Raw genomic sequence first — 20,077 nt, forward strand, 5'->3', positions numbered from 1 at the left:
ATATATGTTTAAATTGATGAGTTATGGATTCTTTACACTAAGTTTTGAAATCTTGAAGTGATGTTTAAATAAAAATTTTGCATTCATGTTGGGGCTGATATGTTCTTACTAAGTCTTGCCTTGTACATCTCTTCCACATTCGGGGACGAATATTCCCAAGGGGGAGATATTGAAATGACCCAAAATGTTCTTAAAAATGTGTTACGGAAGTTACCGGAAACTTGTTTAGCTATATCAAAAAAGTCCGTTTCATTTTTTGAAAATCCGACTTCATATTCTTGTTTAGGGGGTCAAATTGAGTGGGAAATGGGTCTAACCCAAATTTTAGAGCAACCGTATCAAAATCCGAAATTTCCAAGTAAAGACTTTTTCGAGGGTCTAATTTGGAGGGTCATATCTCCTAGCACACAAATAATTGGGTGGCCCATAACATATCCATGGAAAGCCCTTTGATTTAGCTACCTAACGCACTTCGTTTCACCTCATTGGGACTTCGGACGAAGAAGTTATGCCCATTTTCGTAAACTCTGTCCGGCAGGAAATGCAATTTCCAGTGAGCGTTTTTACTGTTCACCAGCCTCATTTTTTTTTCTAAGTGTTGGACCATTTGTCCAAAGGGCATATGTTATTTCCTATATACCATTAGTTCAATTCCCATCTATAAAACATTTCCCAAAACACCTCTCCCATACTTAGACACATTTTCTCTCAAGTTCTCTCAAGAACCCTAATCCAAAACCTTCCTCAAGATTGAAGAGACTCTTGCTCCAAGTTCCAATCTTCCATTAAAGACACTCTCAAGACCTTCATAAGAACTCAAGGTATGTGGTGTTGAACTCATGGGTCCTTCCACCCATAGTGCCTAGACTCTATTCTACTCACTAATTCATGGTTTAACTTAAGATTCATAAATTAGTCTTGTTCTTTGTAATAATTTCCTGCACATTGAATTTTAAACATCAAAAAGTGATTGTTTTGAACATGTTGTGACTGTAGAACTTGAATCTAAATTTGGAATGGATGTGGAAATTTTCATGTGGTATTGTGGATGTTAAAAGGTGTTGTTGTAGGTTGTTCACTGGTTTGGCTGCATAATTACTACCCTATTTTCCATGCTCTTTGATTCCATTACATGCCTTCAAGGTGTTTGACAAAATGTCCAACTATGGGGAATTGATGAATCGATGCTTTAAAGCTTGAGTTATGAGATATATGGCAATCCAGAGATGTGTTGATGACAAACTAAGCTTGTGTATATGTTCATTCCATACGTGAGATTGCATTAGAGCCTAATGGGAATTTCCTATATAAAGTGTTGCATGACCATGCCCGGTCCGGGGGAAAAGAACCGGACATCATGTGAGAGGTTTATATCTCACCACCTAGGATGCTTGGGGTGTGACCAACATCAACCATGTGAGAGGTTTATATCTCACCACCTAGGATGCTTGGGGTGTGACCAACATCAACCATGTGAGGGGTTTATACCTTGCCACCAGGGTGTCCGGGTGTGAACGGCATCCCCCATCCTAAGTTGGGGTTATAGATTGGTTAGATCATGCATACACATATGCTATCTACTATTAGTATAGATTTACTTAAACATGTTTTGACTTCACTTTGATCATGCATACTCATATTGTTATTCATAATGCCTATGAAACTATTTCTTGTATTTCGATTGTGTCCTTGTCTATCGTTGTGTTGCACCCCGCATACTTAGTACATTCCAAGTACTAATGCATATTTTGCCTACATGATGTCACCATGTAGGGACCGGAGCTACTCTTGATCCTTCTCTCCATTCACGTGGCTAGTACGGTGCTTATCCTAGTTTGTTGGTGAGTCCTCAATGATTCGAGGGCTATGTTATGTTTCCTACTCCTATGTTTTGAGACTTTAGCTTGTAATTGTATTTTGATTATGAGGGGAGCCGGTAGTATGTCATGGCCTCCGTCCTATCTATGTATGTAGAGGTGTGCGTTGGACAAGTATTTTGTAAATGAGCTTGACTCTTGTTCTATGATGTCTTTTTGAAATGGCTTGCCCTTAGTCCCTATTTCCCGTTAATTAATGTTGATTGTACTTCCGCGACCGATGAAGTGTGATGACAAGTTTGAGAGGCTTGTTTGGGTTTCCTTTGGGTTCCTCATTCGCCATGTCACGTCTAGGCCCTAGGCTTGGGTCGTGACATCATCATCAATGTTGTGATTCGGAACACTCCTCATAAAACCAGTTAACCTATCACAAGACCTGCTGATCGACTCTCCAGGAAGTGCAACAAAGTTGTTTAGTTTATCTTTATGATTAAGCTTCTTAGACGTAGGAAAGTACCTTGCTACAAAAACCTTATACAGTTGGTCCCAACTGTAGATAGAATTGTATCGTAACTATGAAAACCACACAGCAGCATCACCGATCAACGACAATGGGAACACTCTCAACCCTATTACATCTATATCTAGTTCTGGCCTTCCTACAAAACTCTTGAAAACACTCGACCATTTGGCCATATGAATATAAGGATCCTCAGAAGGCAACCCAACAAATAACCCTCTCATCGTAAGCATTTGTATGAGAATCTAGGTTACCACAAATGTATGACATGGAGGCAACAGAGGGAGAACAATGGGCCCATCTGATGCAGTTGGATAATAATCAACCCTGTAGTCATCACGAAACCTTGGTGCTGGCGGATGTTGCACCCTTTCTGCATTACCAATTAGATTACCACCACGAACCTGAACAGGCTCATTAACAACCCCTGGAGGCTGCATTTCAACTCTCTTACCTTGACCCTCTTTGATTGATTTGTTGTGAACCCCTTGGTTATTTATAATACTCAAGGTTTTATTCAAATCTGGATCGTAAGGAGTCAACGGTTCACCTCCACTCCTTGTACTTGGCATACACTAGAGTAGAAACATGAAGAAACAAAAACAAAACACAAACGTAAAATCAGGAAATAGTTGACTAAACCTCAACACTTGTAGTTAATTTAATCTAAAAGCCTATATTCCCCGGCAGCGGCGCCAAAATTTGATAAGCTCAAATTATACCTCCCTAAAGAAGTATAAGAGATCGTTTTCAAATAAAGAACCCAACTTGTAGGTTGGGGTCGATCCCACGAGGAATATGGTCTTGACTTAACTTAACTCTCAATTATATCCGTTTAGTCAATGAATTTCCAAGGAAAGTAAACAGGGGGAATTTTTGTAATTAAGTAACAGATTATTATGCTTTAGTGGCAAGTAGGCAAGATTCAACTTAGTTGTATCAATATGAGAAAGAAACTAGGGCATATGTGTTCCACACAAGCTCTTAACGCGGTAATCCTAATAATAGTAATCATTTCCTAGTGTTTTACATGCAAAGTTGGTAAGTTAGGTATCCCTAATTGATTGGTCCTCCAAATAGAGAATTTCACCTCGTACCTTGGTCCTGCTACGGGTATATGCTTTACTAAACCTCACATTTTACCTCAGATTAGTCATCACATCAATGCATGGATTAGTTTTAACCCTCACTCCAATTGATATTAGACTATTAGATAGCATTCACTAAATCTTTGTTATTAATTCTTTTCTCATTCACTAACTCCTTGGTCCGGCAAGTAGAAACGAGGCGAGTTCTAACGTTGCGCACCGTTAAAAAAACTTCTAAGCGAAAGAATTAACAATACCTGCATGAAACTATTCAAGGATTACTTAATTATTATTCATACGTTGTTAATTGCTCATGGTTCCCACAACCCTAGTTGTTGTGGATTTAGCTACTCATGCTATAAAGAACACACTATATAATTGGGTAAAAAGAATTCATGAACTTACAAGTAGAATTTGATGAAAATCCGAAATCTTCAATTGAAATTCAAATTCAAACTTGCATAAAACGAACTCCGAAAAGTTAATTGCTAAGAGTTTCCAAATTACTCCTCAAAGAACAAAAACCAAAACCTTACAATAATGTCTAACCCCCAATAATGAGGTTTTCCACTCATATTTATAGACAACAAGACCTAAAACAAAAGGGAAACAAAATAAGGAAATAAACTTCTGGAACATGGCTTCAGTTGATGACTCGACCTATGAACCGTGGGTCGACCTACGGTCTGTAGGTCCCATTCCGTGGCTACATACTTGGGATTTTTCATCAGGTACTGGAAATTCAATTTTCTGAACTCATCGACGGATGTGCAGGATGGCCCATGGGTCGACCTACAGTCCGTCAGTTCCTTCGTAGTTCCACACGTGGTCAAACTTCCCTGATGCTCCATCTACGCCTGCCCATCGACAGTGGGTGGCTCATTTTTCATAATTTCACCTCGCATCTCCATCAACCGCATTCCAAGCTTATTTCTGCAATCATTATACACAAAACATCATTTATAACACAAAATAGGCAGAGACACACACAAATTCTAAGTGAAACATATAAAAAAAATACCATAAACTCACTGTATATCAGGAATCGTGCACTAAACCCATTTATTTTCCTCCATATCATATGCTCCCAAGTGAGTTGAAGGACAAACTATCAATCTTGTTAAGTAAGGGGTTTATTCACCCTATTGTGTTACCTTGGGGTCCGCTAGTTTAATATGTGAAGAAGAAGGACGACACTATGAGGATGTGACTTGACTACATGCAGTTGAACAAGGTAATGGTGAAGAAAAAGTATCCTCTCCCACATATTGATGACTTGTTTGATCAGCTTCAGGGAGCATCATTGTTTATTAAGATAGATTTGAGGTCCGGTTACCATAAGTTGAAGATTAAGGCAATGGATGTCCCTAAAACAACTTTTCAGACTCGATATAGTCATTATGAATTCATAATGATGTCCTTCGGGTTGACTAAGTCCCGACAGTGTTCATAGAGTTGATGAATGGGATGTTTCATCCTTAGTTGGATTTATTTGTGATGGTCTTCATTGATGAAATTTTGGTGTACTCCAGGACTGAGGAGGACCATATTTGAAACTTGAGGATTGTACTTCAGAGGGTGAGAGAAGAGAAGTTGTATGCGAAGTTCTCAAAGTGTGAGTTTTAGCATGATTCCATGGCATTCTTAGGAAATGTAGTATCGATGGAGGATATTAGAGTAGATCTGGCCAAGATTTAGGTAGTTAGAGATTGGATGCGACCTACTTCTCCTACCGAGATTCAGAATTTTATGGCTACTACAGACGGTTTGTTCAGAATTTATTTACTATTGCAGCCTTATTAACTAAGTCGATGCGGCAAATTATGGGTTTTCAGTGGTCCGATGAGTGAGAGAAAAGCTTTCAAAAGTTCAAAACCTTGTTGACTTTTGCTCTTGTGTTGACTCTACTCGAGGAGGGTGTGGAATTTACTACTTACTCTAATGCTTCAAGGGTCAGTTTGAGTGATAATCTGATGCATAAGGGTAAGGTGATCACTTATGCTTCTAGGCAGTTAAAGACCATGATAAGAACTACCCTACTTATGACTTGGAGTTGGCAATCGTAGTCTTTGTACTTAAGTTATGGCGTCATTAATTGTATGGGGTGCATTGTGAGATCTTCACCAACCAACAAAGTCTTTAGTACATCTTCAATCATAGGGATCTGACCTTGCGACAACATAAAAGACTCGAGTTTCTGAAGGAATACGACATGACTATCATATATCATCCGAGGAAGGCCAATTGGTGGCCGATGCTTTTAGTAGGAAGACTGCTAGCATGTAGAGTGTTGTCACACTCCATGTTGAGGAAAGACTATTGGCTAGAGATTTTAAGAGATTATCCAACAATATTATCCGGTTGCAGATTTCAGAAGAGAGTGGAGGTTTGATTGCCTTTGTTGAGGCGCGATCTTCTTTGGTTGAGCAAATCCATGAGCGACAGTTTGATGAAGAGAAATTATACCATATTCGGGACAAATTGTTAAGAGGTGAAGCCAAAGAGGTTGTGCTTGATACTGATGTATGGTTGAGGATCAGGGGTAGGATTTGTGAACCCAAGGTGGGCAAGTTGGTCAGACTGATCTTGGAGGAGGCTCTTTTTTCTAGATACTCTATTTATTTAGGAGAGTCCAAGCTGTATCACGAATTGAGTTAGCATTACTGGTGGTATGGTATGAAGAAGGATATTTCTGAGTTCATATCTAGGTGTTTGACTTGCCAATAGTTCAAGTGTGAGCACCAGTGTCCAGGAGGTGTGTCTCAAAGGATACCCATTCCTACTTGGATGTGGGAGCATATCACCATGGACTTCATTGTGAGTTTGCTTACCACTATGGGTGGTTATGATTCTATTTGGCTTGTTGTTGATAGGTTGACCAAGTCCTCCCATTTTCATTCCAGTTCAGGTGAAGTACACAGTAGAGAGGTTAGCTCGACTCTACTTCACAGTTCGGCTTCATGGAGTGCATGTATTTACTATCTCCGACCGAGGTGCACTATTAACTTCTCACTTTTGGAGGGACATATAACATGGTTTAGGTACTCGGCTAGAAATAAGTACAACTTTTCACCCTCACACAGATGGGCAGTCTAAGTGGATGACTCAGGTGTTGGAGGATATGATTTGAACGTGTGTGATTCACTTTGGTGCTTGTTGGGATCAACACTCACCCTTAGCAGAGTTTGCCTACAACAACATTTATCACTCTAGTATTCAAATGGCCCCATTTGAGGCATTATATGGTAGTCTATGTAGATCCCTAATTGATTGGTTTGATACAGCTAAGATGGACTCGTCAGGTACAAATTTGCATAGAGATGTCATAGAGTAGGGTTGTATGATTCATGGTAGGTTGTTGACAGCTCAAAGTCGACTGAAGAGTTATTCAAATATGAGGGTTTGAGATTTAGAAATTATGCAGGGTGATTATGTTTGGCTCAGAGTGTCACCCATGAAGGGTATGACGATGTTCAGGAAGAAGGGAAATCTTAGACCTAGATTCATTGGTTCTTTTGAGATTTTGAGTCAAATTGGAGAAGTGGCCTATAAGTTGTCCTTTCCACCTAGCTTGGTAGTTGTGCATCTTGTTTTCCATGTCTCTATGCTTCAAAGGTATGTACTAGATGAGTCCCATGTACTTTCACTATATTCAATGTTGTTGGGTCGAGACTTGTCATTTGATAAGGAGCCTATAATAACATTGGATAGGCAGGTCTGAAAGCCCAGAACCAAGGAGATTACCTCATTGAAGGTGTAGTGGAAGCATTAATATGTTGGAGAGAAGACTTGGGAGACGGAGCCTGACATGCGTGCCAGATATCCTAAATTTTTCAAAGCTTCATGTACTTTATTTTACTTTATGTTCGAGGACAAACATAGATTTTAGTTGTGGATAGTATAATGACTCGAAAAGTCATTTTTGGAAATTATTATAAAATTACCATCCTACCATTCCCGATTGTTGTCCTGGGTCATTTCTGCTTAGTTTGTGAAGTTGGTTTGAAAATTTTATTTAAAAACTATGATTTATGGAAGTTTTGAGTTTCAGAAGGTCTAAAGTGTTTAAAAGTGGGTTTTGGCATCTATTGGAGTTTTGATTCTCCGAATGGAATTTCATTTTTCCCATCAGTCCCGAACTATGGGATTTTGTCTGAGAGAGCCGTTTGTTTCAGGGCCAGTCTTGTTTTAGGGATTTGAGCCCTTGAGTTGGAAGTTTGGGTGATTTTACGCTGAGGGTTGACTTTGGTCAACATTTAGAGTTTGGATGGTCTGATCAGATTTCCGATGGTTCCACTAGATTCACGAGATAATTTTAGGCCTATCAGAGGTTTTGGTTAATTTTCTTAGAAGTATCGAGGGCAGCTTGGTCATTTTGATAGTTAAGTTAGTATATTGCAACTTTCATGGGTTTTGGGTTATGGAGACCTCAAATTCATATTTTTATGGTTCCATTGAGTCTAGAATGTCAAGTTTAGTTGGGTAGCATATTTTATTTGTGTACTCGGGGTTCCAAACTGTCACACCCTGGACGTAACTGCCACGCGAGAACTATTGTCGGCCCCAAGAGAACCCTTGACCTGGCTCAACTCTCAGCGAAGACTTTATTAACAATAGAAATCTCAAACAAGCTCAACTCATAAGATATCAGGAGGCTCACCAGCAACTCTGGAACTGCAAACGATATCAACGATGCGCTTGTTGATGACCTTGAACTCCTCTGTTTGCATCATGAAACGATGCAGTCCAAATGGCGTCAGTACATGGAATGTACGAGCATGCAAAGGGAACTCTAAACCACAGACATAAACTTGAATTGATAAAAATGAAAAATATACCCCCCTCAACTCAGCCTCAACTCATGGATGCTCAACTCAATACAGTACAAAACTACAATAAAGATACAGTTTATATAAAGCATTTAAAACAGTAGATAACAATTCAATGTATTTAAAAATACAATAATGACTCTTTACTCTTATTTGGGAGATTCTCTAACCGACAACCATCATTATGAGCTATGTGATGATACAACGTCTTGCCCACACTGCCAGAATTGTCCTATACCTTGACGGAGTATAAGACATCCTTAACTAAGTGGATCCACTAAGCTATGTTAAAAAGCATTAAGGAATCATCTAAAAAGTATGATCTTTTACCCACGTTGGCTACATGGATTATGAGGACTTTGAGTTGTTTGAACTCGTCCTCATATCGGTGCTCAATACTACTCCCAATAATATAACTCAGCTCATATGTTTAAGAACATTTCCTCATCCTCAAACTTTGAGAATATTACTCAAAAGGATCTCTTTAAAGAGATAGTGCTCAAAAACTCCTCATAAACTCAATTGGAAATAAAAGTTTCCTCTCATTTTAAATGTAAAGACATTTACTCTTTGGATTACTTAGTTTCCATATATTCATTTTGAAAAAAAAAAAAACACATCACTCCTCATCCTCATGCTTAAGTACTCAAGTCTTAAAATAAGTTTTAATTGTAAAAGACTTCTCAAAACGACTCAAAAGACTCCCTTAAACTTTACTCTTAACTCTATCTTGAATTTGAATTATAAATTCAAGAGTTATGATTCAAGATATGAAGGATCTCATGATGATTAAATGCAACTTAGATAGCTAGGATTAAGAAAGGAATGAAACCTCAGCTCGAAGGGATAAGTACGGATCGATGAACGAAGAAGAAGGTGGCCTGACACTCTGAACTTAGGGGTGGCGTGTCGTGCCAGGCCTCCAACTACTGGAGGTCAATTCTGGTGCACTGCTAGCACCCCACCCCAGCCCTCCTAGCGCATCTGGACGCGGAGCCCCAACCCTTTTCCAGAATGATCCGACGATTTTTTCTTCTTGATTCTTGGCCCTATTTCACCTAGAATCAATCAATTTCTTCCTAACTCTCTTAGATTCGTATACACAACATAAGTAAACGAAACTATACTAAAAAACAACCCTCAAACTCATTACATTCACCTCAAGAACTCATCAAAACCTAAATAATCAAGATTCAAGAACGAAACTTCAAGAAACTAATCAAGAACCTCAATACATGGATTATCATGGATGAAATTAACTCAAGAAACTCATGATTGGAGTGAGGGTGAACGAACCCATCACTGTGAAATATTACATACCTTAATTTGGCAAAACGAACCCTTGATTCGCAAGAAAATTTGGTGAATTCTTGAACTCCTCCTTGTTTTCCTCCTCTTGAACTCCTCTCAAAACCCTAAGCATGATTTTGAATTATGCAAACTGATTTAAGGCAGGGTAAACCCCTAAAATATTTGCAAAAATGTTTAAAGATAATGGGATAAGGAAAAGACCAAATTACCCCTCATTAATTTGGGTAAATTTCCTTAACTAGACCGTCTGACTTCAAACGAGCATATCTCCCTCATCCGAAGTCAAAATTTAGCAAACTCGGTGGCGTTGGAAAGAGGATTCAAAGACTTTCATTTGATATCTCATGGGCCACCTAACGCATCTTATACTGAAAGTTATAGTCATTTTAAGTTGATCCAAAATTCACAACTCAAGCAGAACTTGAACAAAATTTCAAATTTGCTCTTTACAAATTAGTTCTTTCTAAATTTAGATCTTTCTAAAGCCGAGGTGTTAAATGAATGAATCCCGATGGTCTATTCGGGAACTTTGTGCCTTGTGTGAACTATTGTTTTGCTAAGTTCTGGTGCATGATGATTTGGTCATCACGATCACGAGACATTCTCCCACGATCGCGTGGTGTTGCTTTAGTGTGCATCGCAATCGTGTGAAGTCCCACTATGATCTCATAGGGTCAGAATTAAGGTCATCACAACTGCATGTGATCTTGCCGTGACCGCAATGGTTAACTTAAATGAGTTGACTGACTTACTCATCACATTTGCGTGGCTTAGGATCGTGATCACGATAAGCACTTGAGATCTTGGCAAAATATTTTTCATAAAATGAGGGTTTGAACCCTATTTCTCCATTTTTGAACATTGAAAACTTGACTTTGACAATTTTAAAGAAGGTTTTCCAAGTTTTTTTGACTGGGTAACGATTTCTAACTCTTTAACTCATTTATCTATTAATTAATTCATGATTTTAATGATTAAACTTGAGTTTTGATCCCAACTTTAACTTTTTTGTAAGGTTTAAGGCTGATTGAAGGCTTGATTCAACTCCATTTTAAGTTGGTTTCCAAATGTGTTGGGTAATACAATTTTATACAATTTCATATTTACCCTTCATTTTTAGAAGCGGATTTTTAGGTCAATATGACCCAAATTTCTAAAAGTCTTGATATGGGTGTTATTAATTTTGAATGCTTATTGTGATTATTTATTTAAATAACTTGTGTTAATTTTGAGACCCAACGATAAGGGAAAGCTCAAGTTTGGGAGTGATTGTTGATTTCTTGAGGCAAGTGGAATTCTTGACTTTACGTTGACTTCATTGAACCTTCTATACCATTGTATGATTGGGAGTAATGGAGGTTGGTGAAGGAATTCATATAAGCATTGTGCATTGTTAATTGATGATGTGATCTTGCTAAACAACTTGAGTTAAAACAAGAATTTTATTGATTTGTGTGACTTTGTTGTATTGTGGGCCATTGGACGAATGAGACAATTCACTCGATGATATATTTTGATTAACTATCATTAGATATTGGTATTTAATTATCATCCTCATATTTAATTATTGCACTATTATATTTTTATTGACGTTGTACCATTGTTGTGATGATAATGGTGAGGATGAGCAACAATAGGAAATGGGACACACGTCCATGGAAAATTCATTGAAATTAAATTAAGATTGGGCCACACGCCTGTGGAAGATGCATGGACTAAAAAGTCCTCCATGGGTCCCAGACTGAGAGATAACAAGTGTGTATCGTTAGGACATACATGCATCACTCAACATGACATTGCACAACATTGAATTGCACTTCATTTGATTATGATCATTGATACATTGTTGAGGACCTTGATTGTGGAATACCTTGATGATTGACTATTCATATTGAGGTACACTTTGAACTGTCATCCTTGTGCTTTGTTATATGGAGTGAGAACAGTTAGGTTGGGCTAATTGATTATTACAGGTTTTAGTTGTGGAGGTTCGGATGGAGTGATTGGAGTACTTGTGTTCATTAATGCTTTACTTAGAGTTATAGTTGTGTGCTTGATGAGTACTGTGTTGTTTAGTACTCACCCCTTGCTTCTAAACTGGTGTAGGTTACGAGCCCGGATCATCGTGCTTCTGCTCCTTCCCCTATATTTTCATCTGAGGCTTTACCGTGGAGACTTGAAAGGTAACTGATTGGCATCTCAGCGGGCCCTCTTGCTCCTTTATTATGACTTTGTTCTATTCTAGAAACAATGACATTGAGACATGTATTTCATTTCACATCAGTTGTAATACATTATAGGCTTGTACACGTGAAAACTAGATTTTGGGGGTTTATTTGAGTTTGTTAAGTTATCTGCATTATTGATATTCTGTGATTTCTCTAAGTTTTACTTTCGCAATTATCGTATTAATTGAGTTTTATGCTGACTTGTTTTTGTGGGATAGGCCGATAGTCATCACATGAGTTTTGGGTCGTGACAATATGAATATAAAAGTTATGATTATAATTATAATCAACGACATGTCATATATTCAAAACTAGTGCTAGTGTACGCTCTTTGTGAATGTATCTCATATTAATAAAACCATAATTTAAAAAAAAATTGAATAAATAATATTTAGAAAATGTGTTTGTGTAATGATATAAGAATTTAATTAGAAAGAAAATTTTAATTTTTAAATTGAAAAATGATAATGTTTAAGAGATTTATCTAATCCACTAGTTCTTCCTTCTCAACATGTTCTAACACTTACTTAATTGAACTAAAACGTTGTAAAACTAGTGTTTGATTGTTTGCATGATCATTTAAAATACATGCATTATATGTATTCATGTGGAATTATTTTAACCTATTTCCAATAAGGAAAATAGTTTTTAAAATTTTTAAGAAATATGTTTTCCTTACTACTAAAAATCACTATTTCTTCATTAAAAAATGTTCATTGGCTATTTCTACAAATATTTTGATTGAATCGATGGAAAAAATAGTAATGTTTTCATATGGAAAAATTAGAAAGTTTCTTACTATTCAGTGAGAATTTGTATTCCACCATGTATTTTTCAGTGAAAATCTGGATCCCATCAAATACTTTTTTAGGGAGCTGATTTGGTGAAAAATGAGTGAGAAAATCATGTTATATAATCCAAATTTCCCACTGATTCAAGATGAAAATAATAAAAATATTCTCTTAAATTCTTGACCAATCGAATGCTAAAAACTTTGTCTAAACTGAACACATACACTCATAGTGAGTCGATCTAAATGAAGTCGAACCACGAAATAAGAAGAAGACTAAAAGTTATAGTATATGATGAACTGAATTATGATCATAAGGGTAGCGTGATCATCTTTGTATTGTGCTTGTTAAGTGACATGGATGTTTCTAAAGAAAAAATATTTTTAGTTTTGCAACTAAGAAATATTGATCACTTTCAATTATAGAAGAAAGGTGAAATGGGTTAGCAGAATTGTGTGGATTGAGTTTGATGGGTCTTTTTAACAAGTTTAGTTAGTTTTAGTGAATTCAATTAGGTGTAAGTTGGTTAGAGTTATGTAAATATTAGTAATGTAGGGAGTTATGAGTAATTTTATGTATTATTTTATGCAGTTACTAGTTATGTAGGGATTGATTATTTAGGGATTAGTTATACACGTATTAGTTAATCCCCCTTCTATCCTACATAAATTTTCTCATAAAGTGTACATGTATTAGTTTTGCATGTTTCAAAAATATCAACCAAACGTCGTATTAATTTTATACCTGAATAACTTATTTTCTATCTATCAACCAGACATCGTATAAGTTATATGTGAATTAATATATGGATAACTTGTTTCTTATCCAGCTATCAAATGATCCTTTAGGGGTCCTGGTTAGAATTATGCAGGTATTAGTAATGTAAGGATTAGTTACGAGTAAATCTGTGTAATATTTTATGTAGGTATTAGCTATGCAAAAATAGTTATTCATGTATCAATTATGTATGCATTAATTATTCCACCTATTATTCTACATAAAATAATACTCCCTCCGTCTCATTTAATGTGAAACCCTTTCCTTTTTAGTTCGCCCAAAAAATAATGTTACCTTACTATAATTGTAAGCAATTTAACTTTAAAATTATCTTTTCCCCCTTAATGAAATGATTTACAACCACACAAATATCCTGAGATTATTTTAGACCACAAGTTTCAAAAGTCTTTCTTTATTCATAAACACCATGACAAGTCAAATAGTGCCACATAAATTGGGACGGAGGGAGTACATATATTCTCTCATAACTTATACATATATTAATTATGCATGTGTAATCATCCTCTAGGTAATTTTCTCAATTTTCTAATCTTTTCAGCATTTGGAGATTTCATGTAGTGATCCCAAGTCATTTATGACTTGTTGAGACTAAAAGTTTGGTCACCTAATCGTTCGTTTTATTTTCATGGAAGTTTCTGCATTTTGGAGCTCTTGAAGGTTCACTGGTTGACTTCGGTCGAAACTTCAAGTAAATAACCTCATAATGCAATTTGGTTTAGTTAGCTCTAGGACGTCGAGTTTGGTTTAGAAGGATCTTTAGTTTGGGTTTCGAGGTTTCTGGGCTCATTTCGACCTTTTTATCGATTTTAGCTAAAATAGGGCCATGTGGGGTAGGTCCACTTCGTTCAAAGATGAACTCCAATGGAAGTTTTGATGGTCTCATTGAGTTTGCAGTGTAGAATTTTACGGAGTAACATAATTTTTTTGGGCCCACGGGGTCCCAGATGAATCTGTAGCACCCAATCGAACATCGAAGCCTTAACTGATTTTTCGGCTTTGATGGTACCTTGAACTTTGTTCATATCAATCGTGACCCTTGGCCTCGCAACAACGATGAAAAAAATCTAAAAATTCCTTTTGTCTTCATCGCAGTCACAACCCATTGGACTCACAATAGTGAAGAGCAATTTTCAGGCATTTTAAGACCATTCCTGCACGATATTCAAGCTTTTTTCCCATTTTCAATAAACGATTGTGGGATCTCTGGACCTCCATTTGGTATATTCGAGTTATATATTGTCTAGTATTGGCGTGGCTACATATTGGAGTCATCGAGGAAGCGCGGGGGATGTTAGATTGATGTAGTTTCTGCCCAAGCTCTTAATTGGTGAAGTTTGGTGATTTTGATGCATGTGTTGTTTCCTTCCTTTTCGAGCATCGAATTCTGTCTCATTTTGGGACAGAAGCTTGGTAAGTTGGTGACCTTATCCCTCCTTAAGATTTATACTTCAGCCCTTAATCTAGGTTGCTACTTTCCTTTACTGTGCTTTAGTGATCCTTATAGTTATATGTTTTCCTTGTAGTACTTATTACGGTTCTTGGTACCTTCCGTTATATCTCATGCCTTAGTTGTTTGTCATAGTCGTAGATTGACTTTAGCTACGCTTGGTTGTTGTCAGGTAGAATATTAGGGGTAAGGTGTCGATCCTTAAATTATTCTCCTTTGATTTGTTGAACTCCTCATAATTTCCTTCGTGTCCTACTGTACTAGTGAGTGTGTTGCTATTCCTCTCAAGGATGTTGGTATATTATTGGGCCCGAGGCCTTGGTTGAGGACCAGTTGGAGTTCAAGTTAGTTTTGTTTGCTCTTGGAGAGTGGTAGTATTGGTAGTGTTTATCTAGTTGTTCGACTAATATTGATTGGATGATTGTGATGTCATTCATTGCATATGGCACTTGATTTCATTTGTTTTGTGGTATGATCCTGATTCATGCATTTGATCATCATTACTATTTTTGAAAAAGTCTTTCACATTGTACTCTTTTAAAACTAATTTTAATAGGAGTCGTACAACCTTGATCACTTTGATAAATTGATTTTTGAGACATTAGAGGCATCAGGGATTTGTTCACTTTCTTACTTGGTCAGCCGACACGTCGTCACCTTTTTTTTTATACTAAGTTGGCTACTTGTACCTCCAATACCATGAAGAAGAAGATCCGACATATGCGGCAATCAACGTTGCCCCATGGATTTTCAATGTTGCTGCTTCAACCATAGATTGGGAGTTTCCTGCGGATGTTATCTTAGGAGACAGTAGAATATTTGGTGGTGTATCTTTGTATACCGGAGATCCCCTCGGCAATGCAAAACTATAGCTTTTTTATTCCACCGACTGTGGCAGCCAACTCTGTTATCCAGGAAAGCTGGACCCTTCAAAAGTTGCTGGGAAAATTGTATTATGTGATTGAAGAGGAAATGCCAGAGTAGAGAAAGGAAGTGCTATGAAACAAGCGAGTGGTGCAGGAATGGTCCTAGCAAACTTAGCTGACTCTGGAGAAGAACTCATTGCCGATGCACATCTCCTCCCAGCGACCATGGTGGGTCAAAAAGTCGGCGATAAAATCAGGGATTATATCAAATATGCTCCATCACCAACAGCGACGATCACTTTCAAGGGAACTGTTATAGGAAAATCACCGTCTGCTCCACACATTGTTGCGTTCTCAGGCCGAGGACCCAATTATATCTGGGACATCATGTTTTGTGCTCATGTAAGTGGATTAGTTGCGTTACTCAGAAAGGCTTATCCTAAATGGACCACAGCAACCATAAAATCAGCCCTCATGACAACAGCTTACAACATTGACAACTCCGGCAAAACAATCACGGATCTTGCCACAGGTCAAGATTGAGTCCTTTCGTTCGTGGGTCGGGACAAGTGGATCCAAACAGAGCAATGCATCCGGGTCTGGTTTACGACATTGAGTCGAGTGATTACATAGGTTACCTATGCTCCATTGGTTATGGCTCCTCCAGAATCTCACCATTCACAAAAGATACTTCCTCAATGAATTGCAGTGAACATAGTTTGGCTAGTCCAGGGGATTTGAATTATCTATCATTCTCAGTTGTTTTCATGAGTGAGAGTGTTGTGAAATACAAGTGTGTGGTTAAAAATGTTGGGAGGAATGAAAATGATGTGTATAAGGTAAAGCTAAATGCACCTTCGTCCGTGGAGGTGAGGTGACTCCGACCAAGCTCAGTTTCAGTGAGGAAAAAAGAAAGTCTATGAAGGAAAAAAAATTCCTCTATTGGGGAACAACAGAGGATAGACTGGAAATGCCTTATGTTCTAAAATATTGAGACACCAAAAGCTTATTTCATTATGTGGTTCATGTTTCACAAGAAGTTGCCAACTGCAGACAGGCTAACGAAGTGGGGGATGGTAGTACCATAGAGGTGTGTTATGTGCCAAAATGAGAAAGAGACCATAGAGCATTTGGCCATTCAATGTCAATGTTCCATTAGATTATGGAGCAGATTGCTAAATTGGGTTAATCAGCTTGACACCTTGCCTACAAATTGGGACCAATCTATGCACTAGAGTATACATCATACAAAAGGGAAGACTATTACAATGCAAATCTTCAAGATCATCATGGCAGAATGTGTGTATGGAATATAAATTGAGAGAAACAATATATTTTTTGTGAAAAACAGCAGAATAGTAGTAAGTGTGGCCAAAGAGATAGCTTATGTTACTATTATTAGAACCCAACCTAGTATAAAAAATGTTCTAGATGAATTTACCTTATGAGCTATAGGTAAGGTAGAGCTTTAGTTTGTAGAGAGGAAACTCTTGAGAAATAAGTATGTTGTGATAGTTGCTTGATATGTAATGTGTTAGTGAAAAACTTACAAGATAACAAAAAATACAAAATTACAATTGAAAATAAAAATGAAGAAATAAATCTCTTCAGGCTGAGGCGCGAATATCTCGCTCTCTTCAAGGAGATTCAAGCCCACTACAGCAAATGTTTTCACCGGTCCAGCAGTAGTCCTCTTTGACTTGTCCCCTCCAGGATACAACAGCCTTCACAAAATATAACTCAACAACTCTGGACAAGAGTTGAGTCCAAAGCACCACAAAAAACAACACCTCCTTTCAACTAATAAGAACTCTCTTTTTGACAAACTTTATGCACTCTATATTTTCCTTGTATGTTGTGTTATATGTAACAAACCAAATGAAGACCACCACTGTTTATACTAGAAGAAGTCTTCCTAGCAATGAATAGAAAGATAATGGTGTAGTAAATAGTGAAGATAATGGTCTTAGGAATTACATAGGTTATAAGGTGTAATGGAGGATAATGAGTGAAATAATGTATGAAAGATTACAAAAGTTTTAATGGACAATATAACTTTTCTTGGCTAACCGTTGGTTTGTTGACAAACTGCAACAGTAACAAATATTGTAACTCCAAAATGGAGTAATGCAGCAATCAATATTGCCATTAACATTCTGCAGCCCATGAGGAGTCAACCAAACGACAGTATCAATGAATATGTGGCAATGTAAGAAATGTAAATTCTTAATATATTAAAATGCCACACTAACAATCCCCCACTCATTTTAATATTCACAAGACATTCTATCAGCTAAAGGAAGGAAGATTACTATGCATAATGAAGGTGTGCTCTGCATTGAACCTCCACTTAGTGAAACAAGTAACTTTTACTCCAGAGTCGTAGTGGTCTCAGACTTGAACTATGACTGCTTAAGGAAAATAGAATATCACTGCTCACACATGATAATCAAGGTGTTGACATGAGCTTTAAAAGCCAACACGTTAAGGCCATGTGCTATCCCGGATTCATAAGTGCTTTTGAGAAAAAGCCCAATTCTCATAGGAAGCGACCTACTTCCACACTCACATAGGTGAAATTTGTCGAGAGTGCTCCTGTAAGCTTAACACTCCACCCATACGGGCTACAAATATTCATTAAGAGTTTTATCAACTCAACCTTCACAAACTACAGGAAACAATGCACTCACATCATAGGGAGGGAATAACAAGATAGTGCATTTTTCACAACAAGTCATCATATGATTAGTTTTTCCCTTTGAACCTGGTTATAGGATCTCTAGTCCCCAGGTTGGGTTTCCTCATATATGACTCAAGGATTTGTAGGCTTCAATCCCATCCCCCTCAATGTGCTCCAGATCTTTTCTCTTGTTAAGGCCTTAGTAAGAGGATCTGCAAGATTATCACAAGATTTGACATAATCAACATTGATGGTACCATTTGTCAAATACGATTTTACATTACTGTGTTTCCTCCTTATAGGTCTCGATTTACCGTTGTAATAACGGTTTTGAACTCTACCAATTGTAGCAGTGCTATCACAATGAATTAAAATAGGAGGAATTGATTTTTCTAAATAAGGTATTTGAAATAACAAATCTCTTAATCAATTCACTTCCTCACCAGCTGAAGCAAAAGCAATTAGTTCAGCCTCCATGGTAGAGTTATCAATAATAGTTTGTTTTTTTTATCTCCAACAAACAGCACCACTACCTAAAATAAAGACATACATGAATTACCTGATAAAGTGTTCCAATCTGCATCACAAAAGCCTTCAAGTACAACATGATATTTTTTATAGAACAAACCACAATTTTTTGTTCCAATTAAATATCTCATAACTCTTGTTATAGCATGCCAATGTTCATTACATGGCTTGCTTGTAAACCTACCAAGTACTCGTACTGCATATGCAATATCAGGCGCAATCAGTCACATACCTTAAACTTTCAATTATGCTAGCATATTTCTTTTGATTTATTACATCATTTTCACTTTCAACAGGAAATAAATGAACACTTGAATCAAAAGGAGTTGCAACATGCTTGCAATCAAGAAAGTTATAATTTTTCAAAATTTTCTCAAATAATGTGACTGGTCAAGGAAAATTTCATCACATGTTCTTGTTATTTTTATTCCAAGAATAACATTTGTCTCACCAAGATCTTTCATATCAAAATGGCTTCTAAGAATATGCTTAGCATCATCAATAACATTCATGTTAGAGCCAAAGATCAACAAATCATCAATATATATGCAAATAATCAATGTGGAACTTATGATATATGCACTTATCACACTCATTTGTTTTAAAATCATTTTCAATCATGCAAGAATCAAACTTTTCATGCCATTGTTTAGGTGTCTGTTTCAAGCCATATAGGGATTTAGTAAGTTTACATACTTTGCTTTCTTGGTCTGCTTCAACAAAAGACTCAGGTTGATCCATATAAATTTTCTCATTTAGGTCTCCATTTAAAAAAGCAGTTTTTACATCCATTTGATGAATTTGCAAATCAAAAATTGCAGCCATAGCAATGAAAAGTCTTATGGATGTAATTCTTGTTACTAGTGAAAAAGTATCAAAAAATTCTAGGCCTTCTAGTTGTTTAAAACCTTTTGCAACTAGTCTAGCCTTATATTTATCAATTGATCCATCCGGTTTCAACTTTTTTCTTAAGACCCATTTGCAACCAATAGTTTTACGATCCGGTGGTAAATCAACTAACTTCCAAGTTTTATTAGAAATTAGTGATTCCATTTCATCATTTACAGCTTCTTTCCAAAATATAGAATCATGTGAAGATAATGCTTCTTTCAAAGTGAGAGGGTCATCTCCAACATTAAACACATAAAAATCAGGACCAAAATATTTTTCTACT

General features: G+C 36.9%; 1 pseudogene; it reads left to right on the forward strand.

Annotated features, from left to right (window-relative positions):
• Positions 1 to 4,662: 4,662 nt before the first annotated feature.
• Positions 4,663 to 16,689, forward strand: LOC125837559 (subtilisin-like protease SBT1.4; annotated as a pseudogene).
• Positions 16,690 to 20,077: the final 3,388 nt, after the last annotated feature.

Source organism: Solanum verrucosum, unplaced genomic scaffold (assembly GCF_900185275.1).
Source record: "Solanum verrucosum unplaced genomic scaffold, falcon-dt-bn FXZP01000131.1, whole genome shotgun sequence".
Taxonomy (NCBI): domain Eukaryota; kingdom Viridiplantae; phylum Streptophyta; class Magnoliopsida; order Solanales; family Solanaceae; genus Solanum; species Solanum verrucosum.